Source organism: Pseudophryne corroboree, chromosome 2, assembly GCF_028390025.1.
Source record: "Pseudophryne corroboree isolate aPseCor3 chromosome 2, aPseCor3.hap2, whole genome shotgun sequence".
Classification (NCBI taxonomy): Eukaryota; Metazoa; Chordata; class Amphibia; order Anura; family Myobatrachidae; genus Pseudophryne; species Pseudophryne corroboree.
In genome coordinates, this window is record NC_086445.1 from 700,007,740 (window position 1) to 700,024,813 (window position 17,074).

The following is a 17,074-nucleotide window of genomic DNA, read 5'->3' on the forward strand; positions in this document are numbered from 1 at the left end:
ATATGCACATTACTTCTGGCTGAGGAGAGAAAGCTTAACAGTCATGAAAGTGATGAAACACATCATTCAGTCTGTAACTAAACCAAATAAAAATTGTATTTTTTACTTTGCATACTTTGCTAATTAGATAAATTTAGGTGGGCTTGGATTTATTATATTATCCACTATCTAGCCTCTAGGGAGTTTGCCACCCACAATCACACTGAGCAGGATCAGTGAGCACTGAGCTGAGAGCCCTGTACCACAGGGGCTCCACCTCCTGCAGGCTTATGCTGCATGAATCAGATCCATCCACTGAGCCACTGAGTCTACACAGTGTACAACTGTCTCAACTCACTGGCAGACTCAGGATGAATCATGATTCATGAAATGGATCAGGCAGGGCCGGATTAACAATGGGGCGGATGGAGCTGCAGCTCCAGGCCACCCCATGAAAATAGGCCCAAGGAGACTGACAGTGGTGACAGGAAAAAACTTTTTCCTGTCACAACTCACAAGCTGTCTGCGGCCGTCATACTCCCCTCTGCCACAGTGGCGGACTCAGGGTTGGGGGGGGCACCCAGGCACGTGTCCCCTCCGTGTCATTTAGGAGATTTTTTTTTTGCAGCCAGATGCACGGCCCGCACAAGCATGAGGCTCCTCCCCCGTGCATCTAGGGTTTATTCTAGCCAAGCTCCGCCTCCAGCTTTCAGCTCCAGGCTGGAGCCGGGCTAGGAATCACAGGGGCTGGTTGGGCCGGGGGCACGTCGGGTAGCCATCTGACAATCCCCCCCTCAGACTGCTATATGTCACATATTGATGGCCATCCGCAGCCACATGCGCATGGCTGGCTGCGAACGGGAGGCACTCGTACTTGGCCGTTGTGTTTGTGTTGTGGCCGAGCAGCTCCGCCTCCCTTATCTCCACTCTTCCAGTGTTCTCAGTGTCACGTCAGTCCAGGCTGCCAGGGGAGCTGGTGAAGGCGCAGGGGCGTTTATTACAAGGTAATTTTATTGGTTGCTGGCGTTGCCTGTGATGAGGACACTGTGAATAAGTACTGTGATGTGGTAGAAAATATTGAAGGAAGGTTACCAATGTAAGGTTAATATTGTGGGGTGGGGGTTGCTGTGAAAGGAAAAAATGGGGGGGGGGGGGAGGGGGGAGCTGTACCTGTGCCCATACCTGCCTGCACAGACTCTCTCACCATGTCCCCTACCAGACCTGTCCCCTCACCCTGTCCCCTACCAGACCTGTCCCTGCACCATCACCCTGTCCCCTACCAGACCTATCCCCGCACCCTCACCATGTCCCCTACCAGACCTGTCCCTGCACCATCACCCTGTCCCCTACCAGACCTGTCCCTACACCCTTACCCTGTCCCCTACCAGACCTGTCCCTGCACCCTCACCCTGTCCCCTACCAGACCTGTCCCTGCACCATCACCCTGTCCCCTACCAGACCTGTCCCTGCACCCTCACCCTGTCCCCTACCAGACCTGTCCCTGCACCCTCACCCTGTCCCCTACCACACCTGTCCCCACACCCTACCCCTGTCCCCTACTAGACCTGTCCCCGCACCCTGTCCCCTACCACACCTGTCCCCGCACCCTCACCCTGTCCCCTCACCCTATCCCCTACCAGACCTGTCCCCTACCAGACCTGTCCCCGCACCCTCACCCTGTCCCCTACTAGACCTGTCATTGCACCCTGTCCCCTACCAGACCTATCCCCGCACCCTCACCCTGTCCCCTACCAGACCTATCCCCGCACCCTCACCCTGTCCCCTACTAGACCTATCCCCACATCCTCACCCTGTCCCCTACCAGACCTATCCCCACACCCTCACCCTGTCCCCTACCAGACCTATCCCCGCACCCTCAACCTGTCCCCTACCAGACCTATCCCCGCACCCTCACCCTGTCCCCTACCAGACCTATCCCCGCACCCTCAACCTGTCCCCTACTAGACCTATCCCCACACCCTCACCCTGTCCCCTACCAGACCTATCCCCGCACCCTCACCCTGTCCCCTACCAGACCTGTCCCCTCACCCTATCCCCTACCAGACCTGTCCCTGCACCCTGTCCCCTACCAGACCTATCCCCGCACTCTCACCCTGTCCCCTACCAGACCTATCCCCACACCCTAACCCTGTCCCCTACCAGACCTATCCCCGCACCCTCACCCTGTTCCCTACCAGACATGATCCTGCACCCTCACCCTGTCCCCTACCAGACATGTCCCTGCACCATCACCCTGTCCCCTACCAGACCTGTTCCTGCACCCTGTCCCCTACCAGACCTGTCCCTGCACCCTCACCCTGTCCCCTACCAGACCTGTCCCTGCACCATCACCCTGTCCCCTACCAGACCTGTCCCTACACCCTTACCCTGCCTGCACAGACTCTCTCACCATGTCCCCTACCAGACCTGTCCCCTCACCCTGTCCCCTACCAGACCTGTCCCTGCACCATCACCCTGTCCCCTACCAGACCTATCCCCGCACCCTCACCATGTCCCCTACCAGACCTGTCCCTGCACCATCACCCTGTCCCCTACCAGACCTGTCCCTACACCCTTACCCTGTCCCCTACCAGACCTGTCCCTGCACCCTCACCCTGTCCCCTACCAGACCTGTCCCTGCACCATCACCCTGTCCCCTACCAGACCTGTCCCTGCACCCTCACCCTGTCCCCTACCAGACCTGTCCCTGCACCCTCACCCTGTCCCCTACCACACCTGTCCCCACACCCTACCCCTGTCCCCTACTAGACCTGTCCCCGCACCCTGTCCCCTACCACACCTGTCCCCGCACCCTCACCCTGTCCCCTCACCCTATCCCCTACCAGACCTGTCCCCTACCAGACCTGTCCCCGCACCCTCACCCTGTCCCCTACTAGACCTGTCCCTGCACCCTGTCCCCTACCAGACCTATCCCCGCACCCTCACCCTGTCCCCTACCAGACCTATCCCCGCACCCTCACCCTGTCCCCTACTAGACCTATCCCCACATCCTCACCCTGTCCCCTACCAGACCTATCCCCACACCCTCACCCTGTCCCCTACCAGACCTATCCCCGCACCCTCAACCTGTCCCCTACCAGACCTATCCCCGCACCCTCACCCTGTCCCCTACCAGACCTATCCCCGCACCCTCAACCTGTCCCCTACTAGACCTATCCCCACACCCTCACCCTGTCCCCTACCAGACCTATCCCCGCACCCTCACCCTGTCCCCTACCAGACCTGTCCCCTCACCCTATCCCCTACCAGACCTGTCCCTGCACCCTGTCCCCTACCAGACCTATCCCCGCACTCTCACCCTGTCCCCTACCAGACCTATCCCCACACCCTAACCCTGTCCCCTACCAGACCTATCCCCGCACCCTCACCCTGTTCCCTACCAGACATGATCCTGCACCCTCACCCTGTCCCCTACCAGACATGTCCCTGCACCATCACCCTGTCCCCTACCAGACCTGTTCCTGCACCCTGTCCCCTACCAGACCTGTCCCTGCACCCTCACCCTGTCCCCTACCAGACCTGTCCCTGCACCATCACCCTGTCCCCTACCAGACCTGTCCCTACACCCTTACCCTGCCTGCACAGACTCTCTCACCATGTCCCCTACCAGACCTGTCCCCTCACCCTGTCCCCTACCAGACCTGTCCCTGCACCATCACCCTGTCCCCTACCAGACCTATCCCCGCACCCTCACCATGTCCCCTACCAGACCTGTCCCTGCACCATCACCCTGTCCCCTACCAGACCTGTCCCTACACCCTTACCCTGTCCCCTACCAGACCTGTCCCTGCACCCTCACCCTGTCCCCTACCAGACCTGTCCCTGCACCATCACCCTGTCCCCTACCAGACCTGTCCCTGCACCCTCACCCTGTCCCCTACCAGACCTGTTCCTGCACCCTCACCCTGTCCCCTACCACACCTGTCCCCACACCCTACCCCTGTCCCCTACTAGACCTGTCCCCGCACCCTGTCCCCTACCACACCTGTCCCCGCACCCTCACCCTGTCCCCTACCAGACATGATCCTGCACCCTCACCCTGTCCCCTACCAGACATGTCCCTGCACCATCACCCTGTCCCCTACCAGACCTGTCCCCTACCAGACCTGTCCCTGCACCCTCACCCTGTCCCCTACCAGACCTATCCCAGCACCCTCACCCTGTTCCCTACCAGTCATGATCCTGCACCCTCACCCTGTCCCCTACCAAACATGTCCCTGCACCATCACCCTGTCCCCTACCAGACCTGTCCCTGCACCCTGTTCCCTACCAGACCTGTCCCTGCACCCTCACCCTGTCCCCTACCAGACCTATCCCCGCACCCTCACCATGTCCCCTACCAGACCTATCCCCGCACCCTCACCCTGTCCCCTACCAGACCTATCCCCACACCCTCACCCTGTCACACACCAGACCTGTCCCTCCACACTCGCTCTGTCACCCACCAGACCTGTCCCCGCACACTAATCCTTTGAGCTCAGAAAAGGCAGCCCCGGGACTTAGCAGCAAGGAGAAGTTCCAGCAGGCAAAGCAGAGCAGCTGGCAAGAGTTCTGCCAAGGAACCAGTGGGCAGTGCTTAAACTACACTGGCAAAGGAACCACCTGCCAGGACATTTTAGTTTGCCCTGCCCACCACTGTGATTGATGCTCATCCTCTTTTCTTTACCTGTTCAGTCCCCATCACCACCACCACACTCTTTTTCACAAATCGACCCCCCTCCCCGGCCAATCCTGCAAGTTCTTGAATCTTCTCTTTGTTCTGTCTGTAAGAGCCATTTTGACACAAGCCCTCCCTCCCATTTTGCATGCATTCCGGAGGACAGGCTCTCCGAAATTACTATTATATATATATATATATATATATATATATATGGGATGAAGTTATGTGACCGCCGGTCACAGCACCTCTCTCTTCATTCCGCCCCCTGAAAATCCTGACGGTTGGCATGCCAGCCAACAGGGACTATTCCCACTTGTGGGTGCCCATGACACCCATAGAGTGAGAATAGAACCTGTGGTGACCACAGCAAGCCTGCAAGGGGTGACTTGCGCCAGCTGGCATACCGCTGACGGGATGCGGGTCATGCATACCCAACCCATCCATATATATATATATATATATATATATATATATATATATATAAAATTTCTTTTTTTTTTCTTCTGTACCATCTCAGAGTAATGACACGAGATGTTCCCACCATACACTATCACCCCAGTCTGCCCTCCCCTCCTTTCCCTACCCCCGACTGGTGTGCCATCCTTTTTCCCTCCCCTCACACTATCTTTTAAGGCCAGGCTCCTCTCCTAGGTCTGTCCCATCTCCCTAGCTAGATATATATATATATATATATATAGTTATCTATATATATATGTATATAATATCAGTAATATCATGAGATGACCCCGCCATAGACCATCACCAATCCAGCATGCTCTTCATAGTGCTGTCTGCACCCCATAGCACATGCCATGCCAGGTGCAGACCACCGTCACAGTAGGGCCCACACACCATTGGACATGCCCCCTCAAAAAAAAAAAATCACCTGCAACATTGGCCACACCCCCTGCAGCGGCACATTAGGCCCTTCATGAATTTCAGCTCCAGGCCCATGTGTACCTTAATCTGGCACTGGGATCAGGCACAGCAACACAGCACTCACTGACTGGTGAGTCGTGACTGCTCCCTCCCCCCTCCCACTGGGTGTCACCTGGTATAGCCTCTGGCCAATCACAGATAAAGACACTCAGCAGAAGACACTGACTGAAGGACACACTGAGTTTCCTCCCTCTGGCTGAGAGAGGCTGCTGCTGCAGCTGTCTCGACTCATTAAACAGTGAGTGACTCGAATCATTCACACTTCCTGATGATTCGAGTCACTGTGTTGAGACAGTGAGTCAGTAGCCATCTCTATATTATACTCCCTGAGTTCCGCCTGCAGGAGCCCCGGTATAATGGGGATAAGGGAGGCTGACACACGCAGCAGCAGATTCAGCCTTCCTCCTCACACCCTAATAAAATAACTTTATTAAACAGCAAGCTTTAGCAGTGCAGCTTTCTTCTAGGATCTGCTGTGGCGGGCGGCGGCGGGCAGAGGAGAGACGATCGCAGCCTCAATGGTGCGCAGGGCGGCGGGCGGAAGGGAGCAGCCTGCGGCCGGACGATCCCAGCCTCAGGAGATGGGGAGTGGCAGTTCCACCGCTGGCCGCCGCACCCGCGGACATTTCCACAGGCGGCGGCCGCCTGGATTCGCGACTGCGGGCTATTTGAGCAGCCCGGGCCCTCCACTCTCTGTTAGAGTTGCCGGGCCCGGGACAAGTGTACACAGGGCATCCCCTTGATGGCTGCTCTGGATGGACATATGCAAAAATGTGTACATTTGCATCAGCACATGTGCTGTATGCACAGACTCACCAGCTGCACCCTGTACAGACATCCGTCCTTCTCAGCCCCAGTAAGTGTATATTACCCCTAGATACCCCTAGATTCATGTCTGAAGTACGTAATCTAGACACCCATTCTGCTCCACACAACGGGAACTGGATTCACTAGCAATAATGGAAATGTTTGGATTTATTATGCATGATACTATTAAATCTACTATTAAATCACAATGTCTTGCTTGGCTCCAAAACTACTAAGCCTTGGGTTACAGGCATCATATATCAGAAGCAGAGCCGGCCCTAACCAATATGATGCCCTAGGCAAGATTTTGGCTGGTGCCCCCTAGCACCATCGCTGGCTCTGCCTCTGACCTTGCACCTCTTTCTCAGCACCATCACTCCTCACCCATAGCAGTCCTTATTTTGGTGTTTGTACCCCCTATATTTTAAATAGGAACAGTTTGCACTTTTGGCACACAGCCTGCAGCTTTGTTCCCATTTGATCATGCGATAATGTCCATAATTCATATTACATCCCACAGTAGTATTACTTTACCTTATAAACATTACTCCTCACAGTAGAGCACCTTATTCACATTACATCACACTGAATTGCTCCTTATTCACATTACACCATACTCTATTGCTCTTTATTCATATTAGACGACACAGTAGTGCCCTTTCTATACGCAACGCCACATAGTAGAGAACCTTATACACATAATGCCACACATTAGTAATGCATTTATACACATAATTCCACACAGTAATGCCCCTTACACATTATTAATGACCTTATAAACATAATGCACTTTACACATTATGACAACCTTTATTAATGCCCTTTTACACATTATGTCCCTTACATATTGTTATGAACCACAGGTAGTTGTTCATTCCTATTTTCCGTTTATGTATTTTATGTTTATAGTTCTCTTGCAGGCCAGGATTTCCCGTTGCGCTGGTTTAGAAGACTCTTGTTTGCTGCCGGTGGTGAGTCTGTGTAATTGCAGCCTGTTTCCATGTGTTTGGCCTCACCTGTCTGTTAATTACATCTTGTCAGTTTGGAGTCGTGCAACAGGGCAGCTGCACGACATAATTAATTAGGGCTCTCTGTTATATTCTGGCTCAGTGCAATACACAGACGCCGGTGATAGTTCTGAGCTAGTTCCTGAGTTTCTGAGCTTCTGTCTAGCAGCTTCTGTCTAGCTGCTTCCAGCCTTGATCCATTGTCTGTTCCAGTGTCTGTTCCAGTGTCTGATCCCGTGTCCTGCCGTGAAGCGTTCCTGTCTAGAAGTCCTGTGGCTTTGTCTGTGCCTGATCGAGTATCTGGCTTCTTGGTGTCCACCGGTCTGTTGTTTGGGATTCTGCCTGTCCTCCGGTTCTGTGAGCCTGTGTCTGCGACATTGGGGGTTCCTGTCCGTGTGCCAGTATTTGTACCAGTTTCATGAGTAGCGGCTTTGCCGCGTCCGTCGGCCTAGGCCGCTTTATTCTTTTGTTATATTTGTTATTGGTGTTTTGCAGAGGGTCCTGCATATGCTGTCACCGCCGGTACACAACAGTATTGTGTCTGCGTTTGGACAGCATTTCCTTTGTTGATGTTTATCCTGGCGGCTGTGCCGCACATACTTTATTTTAGTTCTGTAGCGCCCCTAACTCTGTATTTCTGTCTTTAGTTAGAGGTTCCCCTTGTCATCACCCCGTCTCGGTTCACGCCTTGTCTCACATTAAGACCTGGGGGCATCGGAGTTGGGCAGACCTAATCCGCCCTTCAAACGTGGCTGCCGTGGGCCCAAGAAATCATAGTCATGCAGGCGTGGGCTGACAACGAGCGTGAGACAATGGAGTTAGGTTTCCGTAGGGGTTGCTGCTGAGCTCCGTATTTATTTCAGCTTTATGTTCCTGTACTTGGGGCTCATCCGCCTAGTTCCAGGAGTACCAAGTACAGTGAACGTAACACATATATGCCGCACATTATTAGTGCCCTTATACACATAATGACACATATAGTGCCCCTACACATTTGCTGCACATTATTAGTGCCCCTATACACATAATGACACACATAGTGCCCTGTACACATATGTTGCACATTATTAATGCATTTTTACATGACACACATAATGTTCCTTACACATATTCCGAACACTACTGCACAACCAACCCACTCACATTCACACAGCACTCACACTGCCACTAACACTGTGACCTCTGCCTCTGCTTGGATACAGATGTGTCCTCATAAATCTTGCCTCAATGCTAATGTTGGGCACTTTTTTATGAAAATGCATCTTATTTGCATTGCTATGTGGCTAAGATGCACAAGCACATTCTGCTGATTAAAATGATATGCAGCATGCCTATATATTGTGTGAGACTGTGGCTGTATCTGTATAAGAAGTACTACACACTGAATATAGGCATGCCGCATATCATTTTAATCAGCAGAAGCTGCTGATGCCCCTAGGCATATCAAATGCCCTAGGCAATTGCCTAGTTTGCCTATGCCTATGGCCGGCTCTGATCAGAAGCACCACATTTAGTATAAAGTATGGATCTGTCCAGTTAGCTTTGTTTTAGACAAGTTTCATAAATATCTTTCAGTTTTCTCTTCCCTGAGCTATATTGCCAGGAGACACATTTCTTTTTATGACATATGTGTTCATTCAAATAAATTGCATATACTGTACTGTACTAGGAATTGATCCAACACTTTACAAGTTTCTGGAGCAGCACTATTATTATATGGATCTAGGCTGTTGCACAAGGCACCAAGCGTAGGGGAACCTAAAACACTGAGAGGCCTGTTGATCATTGTAAATTTCAAGATAAATATGCACAAAAATTTAATTTCCATGTTTTTGCTCTTTACTTTTGTGCTATTTATCAATAGGCCTATGCAGGAAATAAGGAAAATATTGAATAGTTACAGTATGGATTGCAAGTTTACAGCATTTTAACCCCACAATGACTATGGCTAGGTTTTTTAATATATCAAGCTAAGACAATGCAATTGTTTGGGGGGCGTTATCAGGTTTAAGCCAAACTCATCTTCAGGTGGTGTTAGCAGTCTTTATTCCAGAGAGGAATCTTTTCAGATACAGTCGCTGAAAAGGAAACCCGCAGCCCCTACCTTGACCCTGGCATTTGTAGTCTAATCAAGGCACTTGTTATCTAATAATAGAAAGTGCAGCCAGTTTTAATTAGAGATGATTTGATGTCTGATTTTGCTGAAAACTGAACCAACCCAAACCTTGGGGATCTTAGTCAAAACAAGCCCCAGCTTTGATCACTTTGGGGTTCCTAGTAAAACCTAGTCTTCCCACCTATATCGGGTTTTGCATGTTTTGGATTGCATGCAAGTCCCTCCCTAATTTCAGGGGCCATTTTACACATGAGAGTGTATGGTGAGGGTGTGGGCTGTAGTTCATGCTGCAATACTACATACTAGCATCCAATTTACATGATTTTACTTGTTTTCATTAATTTCCAAAGAAATATATATCCAAAACTAAAACCAAAACATGACAGTGAATCAAAAACCAAAACATGGGGGTCTACACATAACTCTACTTTTATTAAAGTAGGCAGCTTCCACCATCTTTACCCCATGCATTTACTTTGTCATGGGCAGTCAAGCTTGCAAGAAGTTCTGTCCCTGCGAATGCACTGTGCAACATTATTGGGTTATTTTTCCCGAAAAATACCCCAAGCATGTGCTGCTCATGTGCCGCCGACATCGCCACCACCGGGCAACCCTCCCCACCCCTTTGCGACGATACCCCTGCGCCGCGAACACACCACCGCTGCTCATACTCGCCTACACCCAAGGATCAGTGATCGGTGCTCCGGGAGTGCTTCACAGCATTCCTTTACTGCACTGGGGCCATGCAGCAGTGCAGAGGAACCTGATGACTGACAGCCCATACCGGAGCAGATCGGTTCCGGTGTGAATGGTCGACCATGTTATGGTCGACAGTCATTAGGTCGACCACTATTGGTCGACATTGGCATGGTCGACATGGACAATAGGTAGACACGTGAAAATGGTCGACACATGAAAGGTCGACATGAGTTTTTTTACTTTTTTGTGTTGTTTTTTGTGTAAAGTGACGGGGAATCCCAATTAGTGCACCGTGTCCCCTTTCGGACAAGGTGCCTTGCTCCGCTACTGCTGCGCTCGGCACAGATTACCGCTCCCAATCGTAGTCCACGTGGATCGTAAAGTATGGAAAACGCATGTCGACCTTTTCATGTGTCGATCTTTCATGTGACGACCATTTTCATGTGTCGACCATGTGTCCATGTCGACCATGTCAATGTCGACCAATAGTGGTCAACCTAATGACTGTCGACCATAACATGGTCGACCATCCAAACGGATACCGAGCAGTTTAACCTGTCCCTTGCCTTGGTCTGGTAAGTATAATTATTTTCTTTTACACAGTGAACAGCCTGCTAATCACACATAGCTGATCACACTGCCGGGTCCCTGCACAGCTTTCTCTGTCAGCGGGCAGAGAAAGCTGTGCAGAAGGCAGCATATCGCAATGAGCCCTTTGATTACACTGTCACAGGGCTCACTACAGTGTTTTGTTTTTTTAGTAAATTCAGCCAGCTCAAAATGCAAAATAATATCAGGTTACTAAAAATGAGAATTAGAGAGTCTAGAGCAATTTTCCCTTTAATACACTGAGGTAATAATAAAATAATGTGAGGGGTGTGTGTTGTGAAAACACCCTTTTTCACATTATTTTATAAAAAAAAAGTTACTGTAATAAATCTGCCCCTATATGTTTTGTTAAGTTTCAGGGGATTAATGTGATTAGTAATAAATACTGTAGGTGTTTGAGTAAGTGATAATGGGGGTCATTCAGACCTGAACGCATGCTAGGATTATTGACTGTGCTGCGATCAGGTCAGAACTGCGCATGCGTATGGACAGGGCCGGCTCTAGGCACGTTCGACTAGAGCGGCCGCGCGGGGCGCCACCCTTAATGGGCGCCGCGCGCTGGCGCCGCCATAGTCTTACCTGGAGCCGGCCCTGTACACTGCAGGCAGCTCTCCCCGCCGTCCCCGGCCTTTCAAAACTGACGTCAGACGCCAGACGCCAGATGCCAGACGCCGCGCAGTGCGCACCAAGCGGCCGGGAACAGTCGGTGGCCCTCAGGCTCAACAGCAGCACGTCCCCTCCCAGCGCCGCCGCAGGTATGTTGGGATCGTCGGGGCCGGGCACTGTGTGTGGGGGCACTGGCACTGTGTGTGGGGGCACTGGCACTGTGTGGGGGCACTGGCACTGTGGGGGCACTGGCACTATGTGGGGGCATTGGCACTGTGTGGGGGCATATCTGCACTGTGGGGGCACTGGCACTGTGTGGGGGCATATCTGCACTGTGGGGGCACTGGCACTGTGTGGGGGCATATCTGTCGCTGTGGGGTCATATCTGCACTGTGGGGGCATTTATGAATCTTGCACTGTGGGGGCATTTATGTATCTGGCACTGTGGGGGCATTTATCTGGCACTGGGGGGCATTCATTTATCTGGCACTGCGGGGGGGGGGGGCATTTATCTGTGCACTGTGAGGGGGCATTAATGTATCTGGCACTGTAGGGGCATTTCTGGCACTGTGGGGGCATATCTGTGCTGTGGGGGCATTTATGTATCTGCACTGTGGGGGCATGTATGTATCTGGCACTCTGGGGGCATTTCTGTATCTGGCACTGTGGGGGCATTTCTGTATCTGGCACTGTGGGGGTATATCTGCACTGTGGGGGCACTTATTTATCTGGCACTGTGGGGGGCATTTATTTATCTGGCACTGTGGGGGCATATCTGGCACTGTGGGGGCATATCTGGCACTGTGGGGGCATATCTGGCACTGGGGCATATCTGGCACTGTGGGGGCATATCTGGCACTGGGGGCATTAATGTATCTGACACTGTGGGGGGCAATAATGCATCTGGCACTGGGGGCATTTATGCATCTGGCAATGTGTGGGCATTTATGTATCTGGCACTGGGGGCATTTATGTATCTGGCCCTGTGGGGGCATATCTGGCACTGTGGGGGCAATTTTATATATGGCACTGTGGGGACATATCTGGCACTGTGTAGAGATGAGCGGGTTCGGTTTCTCTGAATCCGAACCCGCACGAACTTCATGTTTTTTTTCACGGGTCCGAGCGACTCGGATCTTCCCGCCTTGCTCGGTTAACCCGAGCGCACCCGAACGTCATCATGACGCTGTCGGATTCTCGCGAGGCTCGGATTCTATCGCGAGACTCGGATTCTATATAAGGAGCCGCGCGTCGCCGCCATTTTCACACGTGCATTGAGATTGATAGGGAGAGGACGTGGCTGGCGTCCTCTCCGTTTAGAATAGATTAGAGAGACACTTGATTTACTAATTTTGGGGAGCATTAGGAGTACTCAGTACAGTGCAGAGTTTTGCTGATAGTGACCACCAGTTTTATTTATAATCCGTTCTCTGCCTGAAAAAAGCGATACACAGCACACAGTGACTCAGTCACATACCATATCTGTGTGCACTGCTCAGGCTCAGGCCAGTGTGCTGCATCATCTATTATCTATATATAATATTATATATATCTGATTATCTGTCTGACTGCTCAGCTCACACAGCTTATAATTGTGGGGGAGACTGGGGAGCACTACTGCAGTGCCAGTTATAGGTTATAGCAGGAGCCAGGAGTACATAATATATTATATAGTGAGTGACCACCAGACACACAGTGCAGTTTATTTAATATATCCGTTCTCTGCCTGAAAAAAGCGATACACACAGTGACTCAGTCAGTCACATACCATATCTGTGTGCACTGCTCAGGCTCAGGCCAGTGTGCTGCATCATCTATATATATTATATATCTGTCTGACTGCTCAGCTCACACAGCTTATAATTGTGGGGGAGACTGGGGAGCACTACTGCAGTGCCAGTTATAGGTTACAGCAGGAGCCAGGAGTACATAATATTATATTAAAACAGTGCACACTTTTGCTGCAGGAGTGCCACTGCCAGTGTGACTAGTGACCAGTGACCTGACCACCAGTATATATAATATTAGTAGTATACTATCTCTTTATCAACCAGTCTATATTAGCAGCAGACACAGTACAGTGCGGTAGTTCACGGCTGTGGCTACCTCTGTGTCGGCACTCGGCAGCCCGTCCATAATTGTATATACCACCTAACCGTGGTTTTTTTTTCTTTCTTTATACATACATACTAGTTACGAGTATACTATCTCTTTATCAACCAGTCTATATTAGCAGCAGACACAGTACAGTGCGGTAGTTCACGGCTGTGGCTACCTCTGTGTCGGCACTCGGCAGCCCGTCCATAATTGTATATACCACCTAACCGTGTTTTTTTTTTCTTTCTTTATACATACATACTAGTTACGAGTATACTATCTCTTTATCAACCAGTCTATATATTAGCAGCAGACACAGTACAGTGCGGTAGTTCATGGCTGTGGCTACCTCTGTGTCGGCACTCGGCAGCCCGTCCATAATTGTATATACCACCTAACCGTGGTTTTTTTTTCTTTCTTTATACATACATACTAGTTACGAGTATACTATCTCTTTATCAACCAGTCTATATATTAGCAGCAGACACAGTACAGTGCGGTAGTTCACGGCTGTGGCTACCTCTGTGTCGGCACTCGGCAGCCCGTCCATAATTGTATATACCACCTAACCGTGGTTTTTTTTTCTTTCTTTATACATACATACTAGTTACGAGTATACTATCTCTTTATCAACCAGTCTATATATTAGCAGCAGACACAGTACAGTGCGGTAGTTCACGGCTGTGGCTACCTCTGTGTCGGCACTCGGCAGCCCGTCCATAATTGTATATACCACCTAACCGTGGTTTTTCTTTCTTTCTTTATACATACATACTAGTTACGAGTATACTATCTCTTTATCAACCAGTCTATATATTAGCAGCAGACACAGTACAGTGCGGTAGTTCACGGCTGTGGCTACCTCTGTGTCGGCACTCGGCAGCCCGTCCATAATTGTATATACCACCTAACCGTGGTTTTTTTTTCTTTCTTTATACATACATACTAGTTACGAGTATACTATCTCTTTATCAACCAGTCTATATATTAGCAGCAGACACAGTACAGTGCGGTAGTTCACGGCTGTGGCTACCTCTGTGTCGGCACTCGGCAGCCCGTCCATAATTGTATATACCACCTAACCGTGGTTTTTTTTTCTTTCTTTATACATACATACTAGTTACGAGTATACTATCTCTTTATCAACCAGTCTATATATTAGCAGCAGACACAGTACAGTGCGGTAGTTCACGGCTGTGGCTACCTCTGTGTCGGCACTCGGCAGCCCGTCCATAATTGTATATACCACCTAACCGTGGTTTTTTTTTCTTTCTTTATACATACATACTAGTTACGAGTATACTATCTCTTTATCAACCAGTCTATATATTAGCAGCAGACACAGTACAGTGCGGTAGTTCACGGCTGTGGCTACCTCTGTGTCGGCACTCGGCAGCCCGTCCATAATTGTATATACCACCTAACCGTGGTTTTTTTTTCTTTCTTTATACATACATACTAGTTACGAGTATACTATCTCTTTATCAACCAGTCTATATATTAGCAGCAGACACAGTACAGTGCGGTAGTTCACGGCTGTGGCTACCTCTGTGTCGGCACTCGGCAGCCCGTCCATAATTGTATATACCACCTAACCGTGGTTTTTTTTTCTTTCTTTATACATACATACTAGTTACGAGTATACTATCTCTTTATCAACCAGTCTATATATTAGCAGCAGACACAGTACAGTGCGGTAGTTCACGGCTGTGGCTACCTCTGTGTCGGCACTCGGCAGCCCGTCCATAATTGTATACTAGTATCCAATCCATCCATCTCCATTGTTTACCTGAGGTGCCTTTTAGTTGTGCCTATTAAAATATGGAGAACAAAAATGTTGAGGTTCCAAAATTAGGGAAAGATCAAGATCCACTTCCACCTCGTGCTGAAGCTGCTGCCACTAGTCATGGCCGAGACGATGAAATGCCAGCAACGTCGTCTGCCAAGGCCGATGCCCAATGGCATAGTACAGAGCATGTCAAAACCAAAACACCAAATATCAGTAAAAAAAGGACTCCAAAACCTAAAATAAAATTGTCGGAGGAGAAGCGTAAACTTGCCAATATGCCATTTACCACACGGAGTGGCAAGGAACGGCTGAGGCCCTGGCCTATGTTCATGGCTAGTGGTTCAGCTTCACATGAGGATGGAAGCACTCAGCCTCTCGCTAGAAAACTGAAAAGACTCAAGCTGGCAAAAGCACCGCAAAGAACTGTGCGTTCTTTGAAATCCCAAATCCACAAGGAGAGTCCAATTGTGTCGGTTGCGATGCCTGACCTTCCCAACACTGGACGTGAAGAGCATGCGCCTTCCACCATTTGCACGCCCCCTGCAAGTGCTGGAAGGAGCACCCGCAGTCCAGTTCCTGATAGTCAGATTGAAGATGTCAGTGTTGAAGTACACCAGGATGAGGAGGATATGGGTGTTGCTGGCGCTGGGGAGGAAATTGACCAGGAGGATTCTGATGGTGAGGTGGTTTGTTTAAGTCAGGCACCCGGGGAGACACCTGTTGTCCGTGGGAGGAATATGGCCGTTGACATGCCAGGTGAAAATACCAAAAAAATCAGCTCTTCGGTGTGGAGGTATTTCACCAGAAATGCGGACAACAGGTGTCAAGCCGTGTGTTCCCTTTGTCAAGCTGTAATAAGTAGGGGTAAGGACGTTAACCACCTCGGAACATCCTCCCTTATACGTCACCTGCAGCGCATTCATAATAAGTCAGTGACAAGTTCAAAAACTTTGGGTGACAGCGGAAGCAGTCCACTGACCAGTAAATCCCTTCCTCTTGTAACCAAGCTCACGCAAACCACCCCACCAACTCCCTCAGTGTCAATTTCCTCCTTCCCCAGGAATGCCAATAGTCCTGCAGGCCATGTCACTGGCAATTCTGACGAGTCCTCTCCTGCCTGGGATTCCTCCGATGCATCCTTGCGTGTAACGCCTACTGCTGCTGGCGCTGCTGTTGTTGCCGCTGGGAGTCGATGGTCATCCCAGAGGGGAAGTCGTAAGCCCACTTGTACTACTTCCAGTAAGCAATTGACTGTTCAACAGTCCTTTGCGAGGAAGATGAAATATCACAGCAGTCATCCTACTGCAAAGCGGATAACTGAGTCCTTGACAACTATGTTGGTGTTAGACGTGCGTCCGGTATCCGCCGTTAGTTCACAGGGAACTAGACAATTTATTGAGGCAGTGTGCCCCCGTTACCAAATACCATCTAGGTTCCACTTCTCTAGGCAGGCGATACCGAGAATGTACACGGACGTCAGAAAAAGACTCACCAGTGTCCTAAAAAATGCAGTTGTACCCAATGTCCACTTAACCACGGACATGTGGACAAGTGGAGCAGGGCAGGGTCAGGACTATATGACTGTGACAGCCCACTGGGTAGATGTATGGACTCCCGCCGCAAGAACAGCAGCGGCGGCACCAGTAGCAGCATCTCGCAAACGCCAACTCTTTCCTAGGCAGGCTACGCTTTGTATCACCGCTTTCCAGAATACGCACACAGCTGAAAACCTCTTACGGCAACTG